General features: G+C 38.8%; 1 protein-coding gene and 1 long non-coding RNA gene across 9 annotated transcripts in view; one reads left to right on the forward strand and one right to left on the reverse strand.

Annotated features, from left to right (window-relative positions):
• The window catches only part of RBMS1 (RNA binding motif single stranded interacting protein 1), a 207,226-nt gene that overhangs the window by 146,393 nt on the left and 33,977 nt on the right, over positions 1-26,856 (reverse strand). The gene's annotated exons all lie outside the window — the stretch shown is intronic.
• Positions 1,522-19,863, forward strand: LOC139076622 (uncharacterized). Its single transcript, XR_011528388.1, has 2 exons — positions 1,522-1,793; positions 17,912-19,863. It is a non-coding gene; the product is annotated as an uncharacterized lncRNA (long non-coding RNA).

A 26,856-nucleotide genomic window follows, 5' to 3' on the forward strand; every position in this document is an offset into this window, starting at 1 on the left:
CCGCCTCATTCCTGGTGACTTCTAAACAAACTAAGGTCACAGTGGCCTCTCTTTAATTAGTATCTCACTGGAGGGAGGGGAACATGTCAAGAGGAAAAGAATGCATGAAGACATGATAAACAAGGTCTTCGAGATTTGGTCAAGGAATGAAAGAAAGCCAAGCTTCTTCTTTGTTAGCAAACTACAGCTGGAAATGGTTTTGATTCCTACAAATTGAGAAGGCTGGAATTTTTATGTATGTTTGTTAATTCTGGCTTAATGTGTTAGACTTTATCTCTATTTCAATTTGGTAGCCTTGATTCGTTGTTTAGACAGCAAAAGAGTGATCCAAAAAGAAAACAACTGATTCAGTAAACACTCTCCTATCTAAGGTATAATCCCACTAAGGTTTGGCAATATTCAAGTTATATTGATGTAATATTTTCTTTCTTTAAATTAAGTAGTATGATATGTAGGAGAGTAAAAGTCAGTAATACCTATCTAAAAGATATTTTTAAAAACAGATATTAAATAGCTAAAACTGTACCTTTCATATACATACATAATCAACTAATCTTATGAGGCTAGGAACAGAAATTCTATTTAAATTAGGCTCACCACAATGAATGAATGAAACTGAAACGAAAATAAATTTGCCTGAAACTCAAGAATGACACAATTTAAAAATTCTGAAAAGCCTAAATATACATAAACATATGTAGAAACTCTATCTATCTATGAGTGTCTGTAATAGACAGACATAGATTCCATACAAATATAATCCCACAAGGGAATTATATTTTCAAAATACCAAAGAGTAAAATTCTGGAAAATTAAGATGCTCATGTGTATGAAGAAGCAATGCTTTTAGATTATTAAATCTTCAGGTAAAAAAACCGAGACTGATTAACGGTTCCTATTGGGTACTATTTACAAGAAAGCACCTCAGCAGGGTGCCCGTGTCCAGTTTCATAATCACATAGTACACTCACTCTACAGGATTACGTTCCAGGCAAGTTCACATGTTAAGTTGAATTTCCTTCTCTTCAGGAAGTGACTTTTACTCAAGATTGAATACAGCTGTTAGCACAAACCACTGTTCCAAAAACACTTCTACGAGAACTGGAAGAAAACACCATTTTAAGAATTGCAAATTCACTTTCATTATTCCAAATCTGTGCAACTAGATGGGAGGGAAATCTTTCGTCTCCATTTGTTAGTTAAATTCAGTTTTCATAAATATTCAAAAAAACCATGCACGGTGGTTAAAAGGTGGCTATAAGACTTTCCATATTCTTCTGTAGCCTATATATTTTAATAACCAGATGACCAGTTTGTTTATAACAAATTTAGTGCATTTTTTTTTGTTTCAAAAATCAAAGTTATACTAACACTTAAGTTTTTGTAAAATTTCACTCTCCAATACAACTTGGTTTTCTCTCTATATTCACAGAAATGAAGCCTGGCAAATAAAGTGGGCCTCAACAGAGGAAATGCTGCCAGCTAAAAACACCGGATGTAATCGAGACCACAAGAGACACTACTCGGTTATAAATGTTGAACGAAAAAGAGGTACTGGAAAGAAACAAAGTCTAACTTTTTATTGGACGGTTTAAGTGTTTTCGTGAAATCATAGTAGCTCGTAGTTTACTCCCAAACAAAACAAAATCTCTGGGAATTATTGTGATAATGCTACGTTCCACTTTCTGGAGATTTAAAAAGAGAAAAATCTATGGGTTCTTACCTACCAGCCCTGGCCATTCTGCTATCTTTGTGGGCAGGAGAAGAGAGGGATGCCAGCCTCAGCCTGCCAGGTAAGACAATGCACTGTAAGTAACCTGGATCAGCTTAAACAAATAGTAGAGAAAATAGCATTTTGTAAGCATATTTTTTCTGCTAGCATTATAGAAAATGTCCTTCTTTAAAGAATTAGAATAAATCTGTCTGTGAATGGACAGGTAACAGAGTGAGTTAACGAGCATTATTAACTCTCTTTGCTGTGGGGTGGGGATAGGAAAACTTCATTTACGAAGTCCTAGTAGCTGTTTTTCTATTCCCACCCTTTGACGTTGGGTTTCCTTTTGCACCAAGCGATAGTGATAGCTATGATGAATATTGTTTCCCCACCCCGCTACGAAAATCCAAATTTGAACTTTTTTAAAGAGGAAGCATAAGGCTTTGGTACCTCTGGGGTTTTTTGTTGTTTTTTTTTCCGTTTGGCTATTAGTACTTTCCAAGTTTCACATTTCAATAGCTACCTATTGCTCTCTTTCTAAAGATTTTTGCAATTAAATACATTTATCTGTTCAAAAAATAATTCTTGAGACAAAAATTTAAAATTCAATTCAGGGATCAAGACATTTTAGTTGTCCAAATACAATAATTTTTACTTAAGACCTTGATTGATGGAAGCAGTTAGCAATTTTTATACTTTAAAAGTTAACAGGAAGTCTCCTTTCCATTTTTTTTCATATAATATGATCAACGTTTCTTAGGAAGGTGAACATTTCTCATAAGAGACGAAAGAATCTACCATAACTCACGCAGGAGAAAGCATATATCTTAGCAAAAGCCAGTCATTTTTGAAACTGTCTTGTGTTATATATGTCAGCCATCTTATTATTTCAAGCAAGCTCTTTGAAAAAAAATAAAAGAAGATCTTTTGCCACTAGAGGGAGTTCAAAATTCTCTTTGTATCAATAAATGTGTAGAGTGCATTTAGCTTCTGAAACAATAAAAAGAAAGATTGTCGTACGTTCCTTTTTTATTAAACAATAAGACTAAATCAGGAATTATATTTTTAGGGGATGCTTTTCCTCTCCAACTAGAGTAAGTACAGTGAATACATTCGATGGCTATTATGCAGAGAACATATTAAAAACGACTCAAAAATTTTAATCTCTGGAAGTAGCCTAAGTCAAGAGTTTGATTCTAATTGCTTATTTATTGAGAAGGGGATCTTTTAATTTATCAAACTTTAATAATAACTGTGGTAGAGTGTTCCAAAGATGGCCGTCACAATCCTTCCCATTCTGCACATGCTTTCCCACTGCGACTCTGCCCTTCTTGGTCAAGAGCTGGAACCTATTTTTCCTCCCCCGGAATATGGGATGGTCCTGTGATGGACCAGAAGAATGCAAAAGTACTGCTGTATGACTTGCTGGTCTAGGTCTTAAGAGGCCTTCAGCCAAATGCTATGTAAAGAAATCTGGACTGGTCTGCTCTCCAGATAGAGAGCCCACATGGAGAGAGAGGTCCTGCAGAATAGGAAGCCAGGTAGAGGGGAACAGAGGGTCTCCAGCCAAGAGCCAGGCCACCGTGAGGCATGTTAGTGCAGCCATCTTGGACATTCCATCCACAGCCAAGCTCCCAACTGCGTGCAGCTGCATGAGTGACCCAACATAATATGGAGCAGAAGAGCCACCCAGCTGATCCCAGCCAACCAGGAATTGTACAAAATAACAAATCATTGTTTTAAATTCGAGGTGATTTCTTCCTCAGTAATAGACAACTTAAACAATAATACTAGCAGATACATCTGTATGGTGCTCTAGTTTTTAAAAGTCCTTTCACATCCACCATCTCTTATAGCTCTACCACACAGTAGGAAATTGAGTCAGAGGTTGCCCAAGGGCTGAAGAGTGCTTAAAAGCAAAGACAAAGTTTATATTTAAAAGCGAGATGTTTCTCATAAGAAAATACTGTATCTCTATTTTTCTATTTTGTATCTGGTATAGTAGTGATTATCAAATAATCAAGCAGTGACTAAAAACTACTCTTTCCAGCACTTCTTTTTACTAAGAACTGATTAATCTAAACAATTTATTCATTTCTACTAGTCCTCAGGATTCAAAAAGCAAAAATTACCTTTCTGGACTTGTGCCTCTTTATGCACACCTCTAGTTTTGTTTTGAAGTTTGAGAAATGGTATCATTGAAAAGGTCTATGCACAAAGCATTGCCATCTTCAAGCAATGTTAGAAACTGGATTTTTAAATTTGAAAATGCCCTTAAAAATGTCTTGCCTTCCTTGTTCTCACTGCATTCGCAGATTTTGCAACTCTCCTATCTGTTGGAGTTCCAGTACAACAAAATAATGATTGAGCACTTAGCACCAACTTCTTTGTATTTTGGTCCCCCTGCTCTTTTCTTTCTTCAAGCTTACGAGGAGACTAATTATGACTGATATGGACACATAGCTCCAGCAAGGGAAAAATGCTGGGAATTTCCCTTTGACAGCCACGTGTTCGGGGGGTGGGGAGTATTGTGTGTGGCAGGGCGAAGGAATGGTTTCAGAATTCAAGAATGGCCCAGTTTACCCAGGCAATAGTCCAAAAAGAAATTGGTAGGAAGACAATTGCTAGAAATCAGTTTTTCAGAATAAACTGAGTGGTCCATGAAGACAGAATAAAATTCAAATTTTGAAAGCCTTGGATCCAAACGGGTAGTCCTTCAACCTACTAGTCAGCTTCTTTTCTGAGGAGGTATCTCATTTTCTTTCAGTAGAGAGGTTCCAATTACCTGTATAAATCATGCCACTTCCTCTTTTCACCCCCAACAGTGCAAATGAGAACAAAGAGCATAAATGTAGTCAAAGAAGCGGGAAGGTGAAAGCTGTTAGAATTTAATTGAATAAATATGTAGACTAAGCATCTTCCATTTTATACCTTTCAATGGCTGTTTCTTGATTTTAGGCTAAAGAACCAAATCCTTCACCTGGCCCACAAATCTCTGGAAGATTTGACACCTATCTACTCCTCCCACACCGAATCCCACCATTCTCTTCCTCACTCACTAAGTCCCAGGTATTCTGTCTTTCAGCTCTTCATATCTGCAAGGCCACCTGTCCAGCAACATGCTTCACACATGCCCTCTACATGGAATGCACTTCTTATACCACAGCCTGGTTAACTCATACTTATCCTTCAAGTCTCAACTTACACCACTTCTACCAGAAAAACCTTCCCTCTCACCCCACAGTCTTACATATATGAGATTGTACAATCTCCTTTTCTGGACTCCTCAAGTTGCAATTTAAATTATTATTTAATGTCCATCCTCTGATGAAAGCTCCTTGAGAGAAGGGGTCATACCTGTTTTGTTCATTGTTTCTTCACCAGTGTCTCGTACAATGTAGAGTTGAATTGAATATGAATCTATAATATTTAAGGAACTTAAAAATACATGTCTATGTAGAAACATATATTATGTTATGTTATAAGTGCTTCTGAAGGTACAAAGAAGAATGTGACAGTTTCACTAAGAAAGAGACATGCACAAATGACCAAGTGGCCATGCAGAACCTGAGCAGTAATACGACAGAGATCTAAATAACATACAGGGCAAGGACAGGGAGAAGGAAACTGACTCCAAATGGTGGCTGTAGGACGCTTAGTGGAGAAGGTTCTGAAAGGGCCTGTAAGAATGAGCAAGATTTGCACAAACACATTTTCCAGGCCCACTAGAACAGTGAAATTCCCAAGCCTTTGTCATCCCCACAAACACTTTTCTCTTCTTCAATCTTCCTTTCCACCTGGTGTCTCATACGCCTTCCAAACTCTAGGAAATAAAAGAAATGGTGATTTCATGAGGCACAGGCAATGAGTAACTCAAAGAAATGGTATTTTAATGATATACTATTAGATGTATGTGTCAAGACTGAAATCCTTGCAGCAATGAAGCTTGGCATCCATGCAGGAATTCAGATTAGGAATTGCAAACCAACCCTGCCCAAGAAAAGTCCTTGACTAAGTCCAGATATAAGGGATGTACACTGCTTGGGAGTCGGGAGAGAGCTGGCAGGTAGCCTGGTGGCAATGTGTTTATGAAGAAGCCAGAGCTTTAGGAAAAGCCAGGCTTGCTGCAACACAGCAGGGAACTCTTGTTGACACGTTGATGTTTCATGACACAGTGATTAGAAAACACTGATGATAAGCATTTCATTCAATGGTTTGGAAATCTGGACAGATATGCTAAGTAGCCTGCCCAACTACCTAGAACAAAGCAGATGCAGACCTAGGACATCACCCTCGTTGCTCAATCCTCAAGCAGTTCACATCACGTAGGATGTCCAATGAGATGAGCTGTGAGCTACTCTTTCCTTCTGAAGTTTGTGGCTCCTGGCCAACTGGCTGACTCTCCCAGGGGAGTTCCTATTCTTCTGGTTTTGATATGAAGATAGGAAAACAGGCTTACAGCAAGTCTGTTCACAGAATTCAAGTTTTCAGAAACAAGACTTTATCTTTAGTTTCACAATTAAAATTACTGGAATTTGGGGCCGGCCGGGTGGCATAGTGGTTAAGTTCTCACCTTCTGCTTTGGCAGCCCAGGGTTCCCAGGTTCAGATCCCGGGTGCAGACCCAGCACCGCTCGTCAAGCCACATCGTGGCGGCATCCCATATAAAACAGAGGAAGATTAGCAGAGATGTTAGCTCAGCGAGAATCTTCCTCAAGCAAAAAGAGGAAGATTGGCAACAGATGTTAGCTCAGGGCCAATCTTCCTCACAAAAATACAAACAAATTACTGAAATTGGTCCATGTAGCAAATATCAAGTGACATAAAGGTATAATCTTGTTTCTTGGCTTTTCATAAATTATGTCAATGTTAAGGTGAAAAACAGGCTTCCTTGACGGCAGACCCCTTTGGTAAACTACATGCTTATACAAACGTCTCTGGTTCTGATTCAGCGTGTGGCTTGGCTTTGAAAACTGTTCTTTTTTACATCACATCTCCACAGTGCTATCTGAAAGCCTTTTTAGCACCCACTCATCATAAGTGAATTCTAATTCCCAAGTCTATTTTAATATCGATTTCTCAACATGAAGCACCATAATTTAAAAGCAGTGTGGAATACCCCGGAACATGCCTGTGCAACTGAACTGTGCTGCTTACGTCCAGAATTGTGCAATCCTCGTTTACTTTGGGTTTTGTGATAAGGACTCAACTCCTAATCATTTTAATCTCACATTTTTTATGACCTCCTTGTTTAAAGTCAATATTTTAATTGGCATATATCAACATCCAAACAGATCTTGGATCAGAAATTTTGTTTAAACTGAGAAAAGGGCACATCCTACTTCAAATGACCTAGATATGAGCATAGTGGCCTAATTTTCACTTAGTAAAAGAGTCCGTAATAAACTGAAATTTTTAGAAGTAATGAAACAATACTCAATGGGAAAAGTGTAGTCACTTGCTCACGAGAAGTGTTTAACTAATGCATGATTCTAATCCATTTAAAAAACAAACATAGCCGCCTCTTCAACCACCGCTGGGCAATAAATATAAATGGAATTCAAAGACATTTCAAAAATCTTATTCTAGTAAACTGGGTAAAATTCCAGTTTACCCAGTTACCAACTATTTCATCAATACTATTAAAACACAGACACACTGGACAGGAGTTTGATCTCTTTTTTGCCCATTGCTCACCCATAACAAACAAGCACCAAAGAAAGTGCCTTTGAGGGAGACAGCAGGGAAAAAACAGCAACAAACGAGTTAGGAAAAAAGACTATAACAGTGTCAGCCATTAGAATTTCTGTAATGGTGAAAATGTTCTACAAGTGTGCTGTCCAATACAGTGGCTACTAGCCACATGCAGCTAGTGTGCACTTGAAACATGGCGAGTGTTGACTGAGGAACTGAAATTTTTTATTTTAATTAATTTAAATTTAAGTAGTCATATATACCTGGCGGGTACTGTATTAGATAGCACAGGTCTATAATTTAGTGAATCTCTGAAAAACGAAACACAAACTATTGTAAACCATCAGTTAAATGTGGCGATTATTTTGCGGCCACCAGGAGTCTAGAATTATTTTTATCTGACGATTATCTGAGAGTCTTCTAAAATCCTTATTAAATTCATCATGAAAAGAACCTTTAACCATAAAAAAGTAAAAGTACTGTCAAGGAAGGCCAGAAATGACAGAATGTCACGGCAGAAAGGACAATTCCAGTCCTGAGTCCTGCGGTTACTGTTCTGCCATGTTACCAGCGCTGACAGGGAATTGAACATTAAAGGGGACTGGTATTTTGGTCAGGGCAGTTCAGCCTGGCTCAAACTTTCTACATAACCAGCAGAGCCAAGCAGAACTGCCAAGAAAAGGTCTTGCTAGCTCTCTCTGGATATGACTGGGATTATTTTAAACTATCTCTACGGCTTAATGAGATATTCCACTGGAAATACTCTCTAAGGAAACTTGAATCCACTGGCGGGAATACATATATATATTTAGTTGAGTTCTTTCTCACTTTTTTTTTTGGTATCCCAACACTTCTCTTATCACCCAGTTATCATAGCTTATGTGTGGCCTTGAATACTTTTATTCATTTAAATTTCACACACACTCTCTGAGGGAGGTGGAGTAAGAATTATTCTCCTCATTTTACAGATTATGAAAAAGGCTGAGACCTGACAAAGGCAACCAGAACATTGATCCTCTCATTCCTATTCCATGACTCTATCTTCCAAATATTTAATACACAACAATCATGCAATGTATTTTGTTGTCTAACAATCGGAATGCAACAGGAACAGCAGATGTTTATATTCAGCAAGCTATAGATTAGTCTTTATATTTGGGGAGATTTTTACATTAGAATTCCAGCCTTGTTTTTTCTCCTACAAAAGGCACTTATTTTCAAGATCCTCTCTGGCTGTGAGAAAACGGACATACTTCTCCTCCAGGAAGTGAGAGAAAAAATAAGACGAGTTACATGGTCAATTGGAGTACAATAATGTGAAATCTAGAATTATTTTCAGGTCTAGACTAAATTAATCTTCTTTGCCCCAATTTGTTAAGAATCAAGAATGCATTCATTACAGTATCCCAAAGATACTTCCAGGTTACATGTGTAAATAACCATGACAGATAATCTCCAAACAGCCATCATCAATTCCTTCCATTCCTGTACGCACATGCCACTCCACCCATCAAGAGGTGGAATCTACTCGCTTCATCTTGAATCTGGCCTGGCATGTAACTTACTTTGACCAATAAAATGTGGTGGAAGTGATGCCTGGCAGCTTCCACCTTTCCCCATGGAAGCCAACCACCATATAAGACGTCCAGCTATCTTGAGACCACCGTCCTGTGACAAAGGCCAAGCGACAAAGGAGGAGAAAGGATAAGAGAAAAGCAAGAGGCACTAGCTATTAAAAGTGAAATGTTCACAGCCTTCTAGCCCATCCAAGCTGCCTATTGAATGCAGTTGAATGAATGAACCCCAGCTGAAGACATGTAGAGCAGCCAACTCTGTCCAAATTCCCGTGCCACAGAATCATGGGAAAGAATAAATTACTGTTGTTTTAAGCTGTGAAGTTTGGGGTTGATTTGTTATGTTATCTATTCTATACTTTATTACCAAACTTGCTAATTCTACTTTTTATTCTGAATAAAAGAAATAACTTGAAAGTTTCAGTTGTCCATTTTCACTCAAGCTTAAACATGGCTGTGCACAAATATCTTTGAGGGTGTTGCCACCATGGAAATGGCCCACTCAAGCAGAAAGCTCATCTTTGGGGTTTCCTGCTACGTTGGTCTCACCCTTCTTGCCGCCACCAAGTAAAAAGAAAAGAAAAAGTGGGCTAACAGAGTAATGGGTTCCTGGAACGCTGTAGGATACATTTTTATACTGTTCAGAAAAAATACGTTTAGCAAAAAAATCCTCAGCTGGGGCTGGCCCCGTGGCCGAGTGGTTGAGTTCGCGTGCTCCGCTGCAGGCGGCCCAGTGTTTCGTCGGTTCGAGTCCTGGGCGCGGACATGGCACTGCTCATCGGGCCACGCTGGGGCAGCGTCCCACATGCCATGGCTGGAGGGACCCACAGCGGAGAATATACAGCTATATACTGGGGGGCTTTGGGGAGAAAAAGGAAAAAAAGAAAATCTTTAAAAAGAAAAAAATCCTCAGCTAAGGTCATTAAATTGAAATTTGAAGGGTGATGAAGAAAAATAGCCAGATAAAACTGAAATCAAGCAGCCCAGCTGTCCATCTCTGGAGTATATCCTAGATTCTCGTCCCCACCCCCACTCTATGTCATGTCTTTTCTTTTTTACCATGAATATTTAATTCAATGATGGGATTAAAACTTTAAATCATCACAAAACCTAAGTAGATAAGTGCTAACTTTGCACATTAATCTTGTTCATTTGTGGAGGAGACAGATTGATTTCCCTACAATGACATGACGCTGGGAAAATATTTTAATAAATATTTAACAAAATAAATATGAATGGTATGAAAAAAGCTGAACAGCTAGAGAAGTCTAAAATGCTAAAGGGGGATCCCCTCCAAGGTAAAAACTGTTTTAGAGCTTCGATTCCACTTAGTTGAACCCTGAAAGAGTGATGTTAAAGGCAAAAAAAACTTACATAAAAATAGAATAGCAAATCGGCAACTACTGTCCTCAAGGCCATGATCCCAGACCTTCATGGTTACTCTCAGAGACACCTGAGTTAGCTCCACCACGGCCACCACCTCCTTAGTTTTCTGTCCAGTTTGTGACTCCCACCTCTGCCCTTCTAAAGGTACTCTGGGGGAGGGAGAGGTGAGAGCGTACGTAGACTGTTCTCATTTCTCTTTCAATCTCTCCCAGTTTAGCATAATTAGCAAGAATGGTATATAATCCATAGTAAAGTGATATATAATCCATAAAGCAAAATCTACCTAATGCCTCACTCAAAGTGAAAAATCGCCAGTTCTGTCAAAAATGCTAACAGGCCCATCCAGTATTCACTACACAGAATCTTCATCTTTCCATCGGAACATGCAGGAGTAACAGATGTTAAAATACAACCAATTTTGTGGCTGACAAATGAATCTTGAAATGTCTATAACCATATGAACAAAGGGAATCTGACATTTTCTTCTGGATCAACCTCCCAAGGGTTTGGTGGACATTGTCTCACAACATTTTTGCATCTTTAGAACACAGATATAACACAGGAAGTGTTCAAACTGAGACGGCTTTGAGTACAGAGGAACAGTCCATATCACATGCAGTAGACACTGCTATCATTCAGGAAAATCAGAGGCACTGATTATTAAGGGACCCAAGTGATATTTCATAGTCTTTCTAAAGCCAAGTTCCAATTACGGCCGTATTAGATACTTCCCCACTTACGGGAATAAGAATATACAAGCAAATTTCTCTGAAACAGTTTTCAAGAGCCTGATTCCAAAAATGCAGGAGAATCACCCTACTCATTCTACTTTTACTTCTGTGATCAGCTCAGATTTTTGACAGGACCTGCCAAGAAATAAGAAATGCCTTAGGGTTCTGCTGTTTCTGACATTGTAGGAAGGGAAGAAGTGACTTTGATGTTGATGCCCTCCCTGACTTCCTCTCAAGTCCTTTTTGCTTTTCAGCAACATCGAAAGCATCCGGAAGTCAAGAATACTCATTGAGATCATTATAAGGGACTCCATAGGGGAATCAAGTTATATAAAGTCTATTGTTTATGCAGATGAAAGGCAATCTTTGAAGGACCAATGCTTTCCGGTAGCTGGAAACATAAAGGAATTCTTCTTCATCAAAAAGGTTGACCTGATAGATCCCGTCTCCTGTCTGAGTTGGAACTCAAGATTCCTGGCCTTAAGAAACAGAGTCCAAAGTGCAATTCTGACACCTAAAACCAATCCAGTGTCCCTGACTTCAGGATGCTTCCAGCTCAGCTCCACCTTGAACATTCACCAACTAACTGATCTTTTCATCAGTCAACGGCCAAGCTGAGGAACATGAAAAGTATCCTCAGAAGATCTCCATGTACTGCCTTCTCCTCTGAATGAAGCACGAGAGTCAGCATCTCTGCCCCTCCAGCCCCTCATCAAAATCTGCTCACTCTAAAATGGCCTCTTCAGTGTTGTCTCTAGATCTGCTGGTACAGAAACTGCACTTTCCATTTCTCTTTCCTTAGTAGGGTGTTGACTACAGATCCTCCTAAGATTCTTGTGAGGGGTTCTCATAGCATAGACATATTTGTGCACATTGGAGGCAGCCAATTTCTTCTTCTTCCAAGAAATCTCACATATAACATTTTCTCACATTCTCTAGGCTCCCATCTTGGATTATTCATCAGTCCGCAACCGTTTTGGTGGAGGAAGATAGATTCTTCTTATTTTTCTTTTTAAACTGAGATATAATTAACACAAAATAAAACACAGAGGGGCCAGCCCCATGGCCTAGTGGTTAAGTTCACGTGCTCTGCTTCAGCAGCCCAGGGTTCGTGGGTTTGGATCCTAGGCACAGACCTAGCACCACTCATCAAGCCATGCTGAGGTGGTGACCCACACAGAAGAACTAGAAGAACCTACAACTAGGATATACAACTATGTACTCAGGGTCTTTGGGGAGAAAAAAAAAAGAGGAAGATTGGCAACACATGTTAGCTCAGGGCCAATCTTCCAAAAGAAAAAAAGAAAGAAGTTAAAAAAACAAAACAAAACAGAGATCTTAAGTGTTCAGTTCATGAGTTTTAACAATTGTATACAGTAGACTAACCACAATTCAAAACAAGACAGGTCATTTCCATCCCTAAGAGAGTTCCATCATGTCCCTTTCCTGTGAACTTCTCTCTCCAACCACTATCTGATGTCTGTCATGATAGATTAGTTTTGCCTATATTTAGATTTTATGTAAATGAAATCACAGAATAAGACCCTTTTTACAACAGGCTTCTTTCACTCAGCATGTTTTGGAGATTCATCTGTCGTTGCCTGAATCAGTAGTTTGTTCTTTTTTTTATTGCTAAGTAGTATTCCCTTATAAAGGAATATGTTTATCCAATCTCCTGTTAATGAACATCTGAACTGTTTCTAGTTTTGGGCTTTATGAATAAGGTTGCTATAAACATTCTTAAGCAAGTCTTTTTGTGGGCCCATATTTTTATTACTCATTGGTAAATACCTAAGAGTAGAGCTGCTAGGTCATATGGTAGACGTATGTTTAACTTTATAAGAAATTACCCAACAGTTCTGCAACGTGGTTAGACCATTTTATACTCCCACACAGACTGAGAAGCCCAGGGGCTCCACATCCTCCACAACATTTGGTATTGGCAGTCTTTGTTATTTTAGCTATTCTAGTGGATGTGTAATGGCACCTGTCTGTGGCTATAATTTGCATTTCCCTGATGCTTAATGATACTGAGCACTTTTTTGAGCTTATTAGTCATTCATATATCTTTTTTCGTGCAGTACCTGTTCAAGTCTTTAATTGGGTTGTTTGTCCTTTTCTCATAAATTTGTAGAAATTCTTTATGTATTTTGGATTCAAATCCTTTGTCAGATATAAGCGCTGTGATCATTTTCCCAGTTGGTACTTATCTTCTGATTTTCTTAAAGGTACATTTTGGTGAGCAGAAATATTTAATTTTGATGATTTCTAATTTATCAATTTTTTAGTTCATGATTTGTGCTTTTTGTGTGGTGTCCAAGAAATCTTTGTCTACTCTGAGGTCACAAAGATATCCTCCTATGTCTTCTAGAAGATTTCTGGTTCTGAGTTTACATTTGGGTCTATGATCCAGTTTAGATTAATTTTTTAGAATGGAGATAGATGTCAAAGTTCATTTTTTTTCCCAGAGAGACTGTTTCTTGATACTATATTTGCCCATAGTTTGAGAAATGGTTGCATCCCAGTGCACTTGAAATATAATTTATATACGCCTTAGTTTGCATATAAACTGTACATTCCCACACCACGCTGAAGTTATCTTCTACTGCATTCAATATTCTAGTAGAACTGGCCATCCTAATGCTGAAAAGTGTTACAAAGACAGATCACTTGAGCTGTACATCCTACAGCAGTAAGAGACTGCACTACATAAATATTTCACTTCAATTTCTTTTTCAAAGCAGGAGCTCAGATATAAAAAGACTCGTTTCTAATTTTAGTAAAAGTCTTACAATTTGACTCATAAGTACAACCATTTAGAATAAAATGTTTATAAGTGTAAAATATCCATGACTTGTTCACGTACTCAAAATGGGATAGAGAGGTAAGCAATGGGCCCAACTCCACAACATGAATTCAGGAAAAGAGAACTGTTTGCTAGGAAGGGGGCTAAGAGAACTCATGAGCATTTTCTTTCTTGCTTTTTCTCCTTCCATTTTTTTTGAACCCTGCCTGCCAAACAGAAATGACTTTGATGCTGGTAGAAAATTTAGCTTCTGCTCTAGACTTAGAAAGAGCCAGGAAGGACTGGAGACTGACAGTGTGTGTTGCAAATCTTGGAAAAGAATTCATTATTTGAAAATCAGTTAAGTGCATTTTCTCCACCCTTTTAATTCAATTCAAATTCTAGTCAGTGTTCAATTGAACACAGGAAATAGAATATTGGCCAAAGAATTAGGCCACTTATTGGTGGCCTAGGAGCTACTGGTAAGTTGTCAACCGTTTTCTACTCAGCTTTCCAAGACACTAAGTGAGGATAATCTTTGACCTCAAACTCCCTTGAGTTAGAGGCCAAAGATTAGTGAATTTCTTGTTATGGATGAAGTACCTTGATTTCCACAGCAATAAGGTATAGAACCATGTGTTCTATTTTTTATTGTACAAATAGGAAAAAGTGTGTGTGCGTGTGTGTGTGTGTGTGTCCAAGGACTAAGTGGCAAAACGGGAAAAGTAGAGAATTCCTTTTTCTACTGCTAGGAAAGTTACTCCACAATTGCTATTTGGTAGAATGTGCACAGCATCATCCTGAAATCTTTAGATAATAGACAGAGAAGGTCCTGAGTCTGTTTGGAGACCAGACATTCTCCAGTGCTGGGGGATGGGACAGCATAGAGGGGTGGGGGGAAGGCAGATCAACACTGATGGGAACAACTCTTTATAAGAATTTTGTAAAATAAAATATACTATATTCTCTTATATTTAAGCATCTATCAAGATTCAGGGGGAAATTTTCAAGGCATGCTGTGAATTCCCAAAGCCAGTGGTCATTTCATATGTAAACATGACATACTTGGAGATCACATATATAAAATCACAAAATTCTTAGCTAATGGCCTAAATATCTAGTTGTATATTTACTAATAACCAACATTTATCGCTTGCTTAGTAGATGCCATGCATTAAGTCCTTTGCACGTCTTAACTCATTTATTCAACACAATAAGGTTATGAAATAATTACTATCTTTATTCTCAGCTACAGAAAACTGAGAAATGGGGTAAGTAACTTGCCCCAGGTCACATTCAAACTCAGGCAGTCTGACTCTAGAGCTCACTGCCTATGTGCTATGGAGTGAATTGTGTCCCCCTCAAAATTCACATGTTGCCGCCCTAACTCCCAATGTGACTATATTTGGAAATAGGGCTTTTAGAAGAGAATTAAGGCTGACTGAGGTTATAAGTGTGGGGACCTAATCCAGTTGAATTGGTGGCTTCTCTCTCCATGTTCACCTGAGCACCAAGGATAGACCATGAGAGCACACAGCAAGAAGTTAGTCATCTAAGAGCCGGGAAAAGGGCTCTCGCCAGAAGCCAACCACACTGGCACCCTGACTTCAGACTTACAGCCCCCAAGCACTGTGAGAAAATAAATGTCTGTTTTTTAAGCCATTCAGTCTACAGCATTTTGTTACAGCAGCCCGTGCAGACTAAAACACTATGAAATCATCTTTTCAGAAACTTCCAAGTAAGGGGAGAAGCAAAAGAAACACAAGATCTAATTTTTGCTTCATCTCTAATTTCTTCTCATACTCGTAAACTTGACCCTCTTTCATAGGATACTAAAAGCACCTGAGAAACTGAAATCTTATTGGATTTTATCACTATAAATATTCATAGAGTTTTAAAATATACGCTTCAATACATGCAAGTTAAGACGTGTTTACTACATTGATCTTTGCAAAAGAAATATAAAAGCTTCTGATCAATATAAATGTACAAGTTTTTGGTCAGATCTTTAACATAACTAGATTTTCAGGCAATGACTGGGCGTAAAAATGGAATAAGAATGAAGATCTTAAATGGCTGCTGTTACAATGTTCCTGATTTATTAAAAACAGCCACAGAGCATTACTAGTAATACTAAATCTCTAGGATTCTGATCTAGTGAAAGGAATTATCAGTGTCTAAAAGGTCTTTGTCAACTCTAACATCTATAAACATTTAAGTGGTTATTGAGCAGATTCCATAATCTGATCTGCTTTTAACTGTGGAAATCAATGCAATTATTAAGAAGCTATTTGAATAATTCATGTTGTAAGAGAAGGCCTTCAGAGCAGCCATAATGTGTTTGCATCTTAATGGTATTTTAAATAAAGTTGTGTCTTGCTACAATGCACATTTGGAAAGCAAGACCAATCAATCCCAATCCATCAGTTCAGAGACAGCAATGAGAGAAATTCTGACAGCTTCAGAGGAACAGCTGAGCTATCTGGTTTGGATAAATAGGGGAGCTAAGGGAAAGTTTCTTTCCCCATATCTCAGAGAAGATAGTATCTGCCTTTTCATTCACCCCACTGCCTTGCTGTTGAGGTGTGACATTCTACTGGAGATACCATTCGGTGATATCATTGCAAGGTCATTTAGCCATGTTAACTGGACAAAATGCTTATTCATCAGCCCCAACAAAAAGTATGTATTAAGTGCCAAATGGCTAGCTCTGGGTAAAGACATTTGTGTAAGCACAGCTTTCTCTCTCTTTGAAAGTGTTTAACCCTTATATCATACATTTCCCTGACCTTGAAACCAGGGTGAATGCAAGTAAAGTGAGCCTTCATAAAATTTTAAATTTCAGATAAATATCAAGGAATATCCAGTCCCAGCCTCATCTAATACTTGAACCACCTCCAAGGCAATACCTCCAAGCTGTGAAGCCAGTCTATTTCAACCCTTCCTGCTCATAAAACTCATTGTCACCTTCTCCCGGACTGAACGATTGCTCTTCAGGCAAATAGGACAGAAAGTTCTTCCTTATGCTGAACCCATATCTGTCTTGCTACCCTTCTACCTATTTGCCTTAACTAGGCTTTGGGGCCACTCAGTCAAGTATAACCCTCTTCTACCTGCTATCCATACTTGAAGGTAATGATTGTGGTCTTTCCAAGTTCCCTCTTCTTCAGGCTTAACATTCGCAACTGCTTCACTTTTCTCATGTTCTATCAATGTCCATGTCCCCATCAGCATCAACGGAAGGGTCTACAATCACACACTTTTGGAGACCTTGTATGTGAGAAAATCTACCAAGCATGTCTGTTACTAAAAATTATCTTTATTATGAGAAATTGTTTCTATTAAAACATTTACCAAAGCTGGGTTAGCTCCTATCCTTTGTTGCTTGCACATGACCATTACGCACTCCATCTCTTAGGCTCCTTTTCCCTCAGGTCTAGGTGGTCTCCTCCCTTAGTCTGGCCCACAAAGCTTTCCATGATTTGCCCTTGACTTTCCTTTCCAGTCCCATCCGTAAATACTGTCCTATACTCCTGCTACTCCCTGGCCACACCAAACTATTGACTGTTTCCTAAAAGTTCCAAGTTTTCTCCTTCTCCTATGCTGTTCTCCACCTGGGACACTCCTGTTTCCCTTCTTCACATAACTAATGCTTACTAGGCGCAGGTATCCTGAGACTGGACAGAGAGTACATTAATCAATATAGATTACCTGCTATAAAAAATAACCTTTAAAATTTAAGGACTTAAGGGGCTGGCCCCGTTGCCGAGTGGTTAAGTTCGCGTGCTCCGCTGCAGGTGGCCCAGTGTTTCGTTGGTTCGAATCCTGGGCGCGGACATGGCACTGCTCATCAAAACCACGCTGAGGCAGCGTCCCACATGCCACAACTAGAAGAATCCACAACGAAGAATATATACAACTATGTACCAGGGGGCTTTGGGGAGAAAAAGGAAATAATAAAATCTTAAAAAAAAAAAAAAAATTTAAGGACTTAACACAATGAAAGCTTATTTCTCACTTTCTTACAGTCCGATATCATTTGGGAGGAGCAGTGTTTATTGCTGAGTGAGTGAAATACACACAATCCTTCAAGGACCCAGACTCCTTTTGTCTGATAATGTTGCCATCTTCTACATCTGGCCTCAAGGGTCACCTCAGAAAGAGAAGAAGGAGCGTGAAGGATTTTATGTCCATCCAGGCCAAGATGTGGTGTACATCACTTCTGCCCACATTCCACTCACCACAACTCAGTCACAGGGCTCCATTCTTACTGCAAAAGAAGCTGGGAAATCTAACTGCCAGAGGAAAATGAAACAGAGTTGCTGAATCCATAGCCCCATCTCTGGATCACTCTACTTCACTGTCCACAAAAGTCCAAGGTTACTGATCTCATTGCACTTAGTACACTGGATGGGAAAATTATGTATGTTGACTTGTTTGTTTCCCCAGCTGAACTGTAAGCTCCTGGAGGACAGCAATGGGGCTTTCATTTTTATACTGCTAGGATGTAGCACAGGACCACTCTGCCATATATGTCATTTTATACTTGTGAGTCAATGGATTAGTGGAGGAGTCTTGGCCCACTCTTCCTACTATTCCTAACTAACTTGCTGAAATGGAACCTGAAGACCCAAAGATCAACACATACTGAAGCATGGCTCCTCTGAGCACTGGAGGTCAAGAGATGCTACAGTGACCCTTAGAGTGGACTGGATGATGCCCTTCATAACGATGGAGAAGATTAAGCCATCCCCTTTTCCCCTAGACTCTGAGCTCTCCAAAAGCAGGAGCTAGGTCTTACTCATCTCTGAATCCTCAGCACTGAGCACCCTTAGAAACTGTCTGTTAAATGAATGAATGTAAAGTATTGTTATAAATAGGATAATCAGATCATAAGCTCTATTAACTTTAATTTCATGCCCAAAGTAATAAAATTTGATATCAGGACCAGCCAAGAAATCCCAACAAAGAGTCAGTTTTACTATGGCTTACAACAATTACTTTTATCTCCTTTTATAATGCTGTCTACAGTTGTGCATTGCTTAATGATGGGGATGGGGACACCTTCTGACGAATGAGTCATTAGGCAATCTGTCATTGTGTGAACATCACACACAAACCTAGACGGTACAGCCTACTACATCCCTAGGCTCTATAACTACCCTTAGGGGACCACAGTCTGTCACTGACCGACACATCGTTATGTGGTGCATGACTGTATTCTTATATTCTATTTACGACCAGCTCCACTATATTTTAGGGCGAAGAAATTTTTTAGAAAGTTGCATTAACTTTTAAATAAAGTGAAATGGTAGAAATCCCCTAACCACTTGAATTTCACAACCCTGACTCCAGCTTCTAACAGTGGTGGTTCCTTCCGCAGACATCGAAAGAATGCCTTCTTCCTTTGGATTAATTCATCACAAACCGAGATATCATCATTAGGAAACTGAAAAAGCAGGAAAGGCTGTCTTCCTTTTCCAGTCTATAAATAAACAGGAAGACGAAGATAAAGACTGAAGTAGCTCCCAGGCCAATATTTTGAAACTCATGTTGACCTGCCTTAAATCCCTTACTTACGGTGACCGATTTTTGTTAAGAGGGGAAAAAAAACCAACTCAACTAAATGTCTAAAACTAGAAAAAAATTCACAACGTGTGCCTTTTTTCTTGACACTTTGTATTAACTGGTAAAGAAATAGTCAGGATCCTCAAATTTGTTTATGTCAAAACTAATTTACATGTTTGCTCTTTGGATGCGGGTTGTTGCGCTCAAAATACTGCAGATTAACCTGCTAAAATGAGTGTTCACCTTCCAGTGCCTTCAGTTTTTACCTCTTGCTAAATAGAACAGAGAAGCAACAAGTCCAAAACCAATCCAAAAATATATTTACTTCTGTATACACAGTACAGCTTACATTTGAATTGAAATGTAAAAATCAATAATTTACCTTTTTTGTAATAAAAAAACCTTCAGTTTCTTTATTGGTAATTTTCAAATCTACTTAAATCCAATCCATCTGGCAAAATATGAAAATGAAACTTTCAATACAACATAATCTTGAAAAATCATCTATGATCTTCATCTAATTTTTTTTTCAAATTATAAAGCCTTAAAAGTTCAATAAAAATCAGATGGATAAAACCTGAATAAAAGCAAACTTGAACTCTTAAAGGAAACTGCTCAGAGAATTTGAATATCAATCTTGGCAGGCCTGGAGTCCCTGTGGTCCAGACCTGCATGAGGACACGATGTAGTTCAAGCCCTAGAAAATCACTGCATTTATGAGAGGCCCCACGGAATAAAGGGAACTGAGATGAGATGATAAAAAAGATACAGAGTTTGATCTAGAGGCATTTAAGCCCCAGGAAATTCCAAAGTCTGCATATCTTAAGGCCCCAGGGCTGTCATGGAGCCAAGCTAACAAGTGTCCCCTCCCAGTGTGGGCACTTGGACCAGGTGGGTGTACCACAGACTTAGACGGACCTTACTACAAGAATAGCTATCTTTAGGGTCAAGTGGCTGGTCAACTGAGCACCCCACCATGCGCCATGTAACCACAAAGCTAAGCATTAGAGGGGATAGCCAGGAAAAAGACAGACATAGAATGTGCCCTCACGGGGCATACACTCCAACAGGGAAGAGCCACCTTTATCACATAAGTGCCAATGGGATAAAAGTCTCCCCAGAGAAATTAGGAGCGTATGAAATCACATTACAGGGGTTCCTAACTTGGTCAGAGGTGCGGAAGGCTTCCCTGAGGACGCGATAAGCAGTGATACGTACGCTTGTTTAAGTCAGTTAATCTGGCAATGCCTCAGTATCTTCATCTGTAAAATGGGATAATAATCATATCTACCAGATAGACAACTGTTGTGAAGATTAAATTAGATAACAAACGAAAGCACTAACCACAGTGCCTATCATTGGAAAGTGATAAATATATATTTCTATAATAATTATGGTGATGTTGCTTATTATTACTATTATTATTTGCCTGAAGGATTAAAAGATGGCCAGGTAAAAGGAGGGGAGGAAGGACAGCAAGGGGAACTATTCCAGACAGAGGAAAAACATGCATATATGCAAAAGCCCTCAGACCCAAAAGGTGGTGGCCCCTCTAGGCAGATAAAATCAGGACCTATGGAGAAAAAAGAAAGAAACTAAGGGATCTCCACGAGGGAAGATCCTTCTGGATCCTTTCCGAAAGTTCCTCCTTACCCTGACCATCCTAAGAACATTTTCCCTTGGCTCTGCTTTCCCTTCCAGAAACCATATTGTAATCTTTATCTTCTTTTTAAAATAATTTTCTGCATTTTCTCTACTAAACATGTATTATTTTCATAATTTAAAAAAAAAAAAGGAAATACTTTTAAAAGAGATCCCATCATTATTTCCCTTCCCATAACAACCTAACTTCCACAAAGTTTGGCTGGTGTTCACTGCCCTCCTCCTTCCCTTCCCGCTCACTCGGCAACTCATTGCCACCACTCCACTAAAACAGCTCTCTTCAGATAGGTCTTCAGATAGAACTCTGGCATGATGTTTCTAAAACACAGATCGGCTCTCTCACTCACCTGCTTGTAACATTTCACAGCCTTTTATGGCCTACAAAATAACATCCAAACCTTTAGCAAAATCACCCAGATGATGCAGGACCTAAGCCTAATCTATCCTTCCAGTGTCATTTCCTGCCACTCTCCTCCATTACTCACCCTTCTCCACAACCACTCCCAGCCACACAGAACTTCTCGCCAAATTTCCTCAACACCATGTACTTTGATGCCCCTCTACCTTACTTAGCCCATTTTAGTTTTTCTGCCAAGAGCAGCCTTCCAACCTTCTCCATCTAGCAAAATTCTGCTCCTTCTTCCAAACTCATGGAGCTTCGACGTCATCTCCTTTATGAAAAGTTTATCCTATCTTGTCTACCACTCCCCAAAACATATGCCCTTGGAAAGTATCCCCATACTGTCTTCCAAAGAGTTAGATAAACGTTTCTCTCTCTGCTTACATTATGAGTTCCATTAAAGTAGAAGCTACATCTAATTTACCTTTATGTGCAGAAGCACCCAGCTCTTAACTCAATAAATGTCTGTGTCATTGCTACTCAAATTAAAATAATATCATAACGGTTTCTTTGAGGAAACCCCATGAGAGGTAGAATGTTTACAGCAAACTAGAGATAGAAAAGAAACAAAGACAACATATGGCAACCATTTCAATTATTTATCCTTCTCTTGCAATGTTACATATTTATCAATTCAGCACACAGCTATTGAGTGCTCGCTGTTTCCCAGGCACTGTGCTGGGCGCTACATATATATTTGTGAATAAAACAGAATCCTTGTTTTCCGGGGGCTTACAATCTATTTGTGAGATGGATGCTAAAGAAACTCACAAATAAATATACAATTACAGATTGCCATAAGAGAAAAGAACAGGAGACCATAAAAAATGAGGACTTTGGAGCTCTAATTTAAATCGAGGAACCAGGGAAGCCCTCTCTAAGAAAGTAAGTGTGACAATGAAAAGTAAAGGCTAAGGCTGAGGAGGAATTAACCCCGTAAAGAATGGGAGAAAGAGCATTACAAAAGAGGTAAGATGTTCTGGTAGGTCCTGAGGCAGGAGCGAGCGGAGAGTATTTGAGAAAGTGAAGGATGCTCAGTATGCCTGGTATCTGGTGAAGAAGCAGGAGTGCCATGGGCCAGCTCTTCTAAGGTGTGCTGGTTCTGTGAAAGAGACTGCATTTTCTTCTAAAAGGACCCATGGGCCGCTGAAGATTTTACGTAGTGTTGGCAGGGGTGGGAGTAGGGTGACAGGATCAGATTTACGTTTTTAAAATAACATTCAGAAGTGAGGAATTAAAATTCCTTTTAGGTAGAATTTCTAGTGAGACCGAAAAGTTCTCAGCTGATTTGATTTTCAGTACACTTAGGATAACAGTTATTTGAACATCCATCAGTCAAATATTATATTCATCAGCCAAATATTTGTCTCTGATCATTCTCAAAAGTTAAACCCAAACCACCCCTGGAAGCTGTTGTTTTTCTGAATGATATACTTCAGGTGTACAAAGTTACAGTACAGATCCTGGTTCCTAGAATGCCACATTGTATGTGCCAACAAATGTTTAATCAGAACTATTGTTCCAAAGTGTTTCAAGCCTCCTGTCAAGATAAAGACTAGTATCTGATGTTGACTGAAACTTAAATTTTTCATCTTAACTTCAGTTGAAGACTTGGCTTCTCTACCTGAGCTGATGCTTTATGAATGGCATGTAAGAAACAGTGAAGGCTGTTATTTTCGTTTGTTTAGAAATGTCACAATCCTTCTCTCTGTCAAGAACAAATTCACTCAAGCTACAATTACGTCACAAAAAGGAGAGAAAGCATAGCATCATTTTTAGAATGTTCTTGTGACATTTTTGTTAAACCAAGAGAAATGTTACAACCAGAAATAGGGAGAGGAAGGAAGAAGAGGAATAGAGATGCAGATAGAACCAAGACGAACAGAAACACACAGACACACTTCAATATATGGACTTGGGCTGCCAAGCAGCAGTGTTGTTACCTGGTTGCTTCTTAGAGCTTGGGAAGGAAAAACGAAAACACGCATGGAGAGGACACCAAAGAAATATCCAACATCCAGCCAAGACAAGAAAAGAAAGAAAACCAAGGAAAACGTATAACCATCACGCGCAATGTAATATAAAACCCCTGCTCAAGCTTTTAATGGGCAGTGGTTTATCTCATACAAAAACAATGTCTGAAAAACCAAAGATAGATGAGGAAATCTACAGCAATCAAGGAAGTAAAGAGCAACGAACTTCAGGTAATCTAAAAGGAGTGGGACTCAATAGTTTCAGAAACAAATTCTTGGAAAGGTAAAATAGCAACTGTAACATTCATAGTAAGAACACCAACAACAAAAGCTAAGCTTTATTTAGCACATACTCTGTATTAGGGCCTGTGCTAAGAGTTTTCCACGGGTTATCTGATTTAAACCTCTTACCAGTTTTACGGTGGGTGGTAATTTTAGTTCAATTTGAAAGATGAGAAAATTGGTGCTAAATGCAATCATGAGGAGGCTTCGATGTGAATGTGAGGTCAGGTCTGTTTGACTGGAGCTTTTGCAAATGACTTCCAGGTAAGTTTTGTTGTTTTTCATGTAGATCATTAAGGCTTAAATAAAACACAATATAGATTTTTACCTTAACTCTTTCAACGAAAAGTTTTCTAAGTCATACTTTAGATTTTTCCTTCTTTCTTAAATGCAATATCCTGAGCATAATTTAAAGTTCTCTTAACAATTCACAAAATACTGAGCGTAATTTAAACATTAGCTATCAGATCTGCCTTAATAGCAACTTCAAGAAATACTAAGATACGTAGGACTATTTGTTCCTACAGCAAATGGGAGCCAAACGTTCTTTGAGTTGTTTCTGATTTGTATATTGTGGAAATATACAAATCAGAATCCCTCATTCTGTTTATTCCCTCATTGCCAGATTATCAACTCTTAACTTCTGGCTGCTGCCAGCGTACTGAGCTGGAGCAGCAATCTGCCCTGCCCTGCCTCCAGTTCAGCTGCTTCTCCATCCTTCTCTTGCTCCATCCACTGCCTCATGAATTTCAACCGGTTCAATCCAATATATTTTATAAAGTCTACTTTGACCTGCATTTGTCCTCCATGGGCTATTTTACCAACAATAGTAGTAGAGAGATTGTCCCAAACCAAGAAAACTTACACTTCCTTTCCAGCAAACCTCAGAGAGCTAGTTCTGAGGGATTTTGTGTAGCTTAATGGAGGTTAAGACTGACAATCCTACAAATTCGTCGGAGCATCCTCATTTTACAGAGAGGTAAACTGAGGCTCAGAAATATTAAGCAAGTCACTCAGGCTTTCACAGCTAATAAGTAGCAGAGCTGGGATTTGAACATAGGGTTTCTGATTCCTAAGCTTCCCTGAAACAAACGGGAGGGGAAAACAAAGCAATTTCATGCAGTATTAATGGTCTCAAGAAAGAGCCACAATCTGCTTTATATCCTTAATGTATGGTAAGGATTGAATAACATCACAAATCTACTCTGAAATTATAAGACAAGATTCAGAGCATTGACTAGAAACTGTTAAATAGGCAACATACAGTTTATGATCCGCTGGGAGTGCCACCTGTGCATTAATCACCTTTACACACCATGAATGTACACTTCTACACATCACGAGACTTCCTCAGTGATTTCCTGGCACTCTTGGGTGCAACCCACCACTTTCGAGGCAGATTATTGCATAAGAATAAAATAGCTATGCAAAGAAATATAGATTTCTTTAACACATATTAAATACCTTTTAGAATAAAAATATTGCTGGCATCAATTTTTGCTTACTGACCACCTTATTCAGAAGCCCATTTATCTCTCCTATTTAGACCTACTTCTATTTCAGCCTGGTTTTCCAAACTCATGTATATATTTAACCAATATTTATTAAGTAGATACTCTGTGCTATATATTATTCTAGATGGCAGGACATAGGTGACTTTTATAGTATAACCCTGGATGTTTACTTAGATACAGTGATTATGACTGGATTAACACGTACATTTGCTCACAATGATCATTAAAATTGTCAATATTTACAAAGTGGATCCAGAAACTTTCCATAGAAGTTGTTTCATACATAAAATTACATTAAAAGCATTTTCTTCCCAATTTCCTAATATTTAAAGTTACTGAAGTCTTTACAAGGAGCGGAGAGGTCTTCATATGGCAACCACACCTCGAGGAACTTCCTTAGATCTGTAGTAAGAACAACAGGTCACATCTTGGGGTCCTGGATCTCAGAGCACACAGACAGAAAGAAATCTCCAGAGAAACTTTGTAAACACAAAGGCCAATAATATATACTACATGCAGGGAGTTGCGGAGAAATGGCTTCTTGGATGGGGCAGACCCTTGCGTTTCATTCACTTTAGACTCACACAGCCTTTATGTGCTGCCTTGACTGTTTTTAATCATAAATCTGAGGCACCCTGGCAAAAACTGCATCCGCTAAAAAAGCTCCTTAGAAGTCCAGGCAGCACCTTTATGATACCGCTTGGAAGACAAGACCTAATACCCACCATGTGGTCTAATTGTTTTCGTGATGCAATTACATCTTGAGATTGCCTGACCTATGGCTGGTCTGAATTCATGTTCCAAACCATCCTGTTAATAGAGTGTCGATAGCACTTTAGATAGTTTCCATTCATACAGATTCAAGCTTTCTTTAAATATATTTATAGACTCCTTTCTAGGCATATTTATTCCTATTTCCCACAAACATCTATTCTTTCTTAGGGTTACTAAGTTGTTGTCTCCCTCAGAAAAAAACTCCAGTAGGCTTCCCAAATACATGACATTTAATTTCATCTTAGAAAAGTAAACAAGACACCACACGAAGTGCTGCCATTCTTCCTGCTTATAAGATTTACATTTAAAATGCTTCTACCTGATCCTCCGTGATCTTTTTAAAAGCACAAATGCTTAAAAGATTAAATAAATTTGGGGGAAACTTTAAATCCGTAATTCTCAATGGCGTTATTTCAAATAACTGAAAATGATACACATGCTGATTTTTAAAGAATTTCAAACACAGGCCAGCCCAGTGGTGTAATGGTTAAGTTCGCATGCTGCACTTTGGAGGCCCGGGGTTCACAGGTTCAGATCCCAGGCACAGACCTACATACCTCTCATCAAACCATGTTGTGGCAGCATCCTATATACAAAGTAGAGGAAGACTGGCATGGATGTTAGCTCAGGGACCATCTTCCTCAAGCAAAAAGAGGAAGATTGGCAATAGATGTTAGCTTAGGGCCAATCTTCCTCACCAAAAAAAAAAAAAAAAAAACAGAAGTATGAACCAACATAAGCATTACTTTTCTGAACTACTTGAAAACATTTTCCTCTTTCTTCCACCCATTTATTATTAA

This window comes from Equus przewalskii, chromosome 17 (genome assembly GCF_037783145.1).
Source record: "Equus przewalskii isolate Varuska chromosome 17, EquPr2, whole genome shotgun sequence".
In the NCBI taxonomy this organism is placed as follows: domain Eukaryota; kingdom Metazoa; phylum Chordata; class Mammalia; order Perissodactyla; family Equidae; genus Equus; species Equus przewalskii.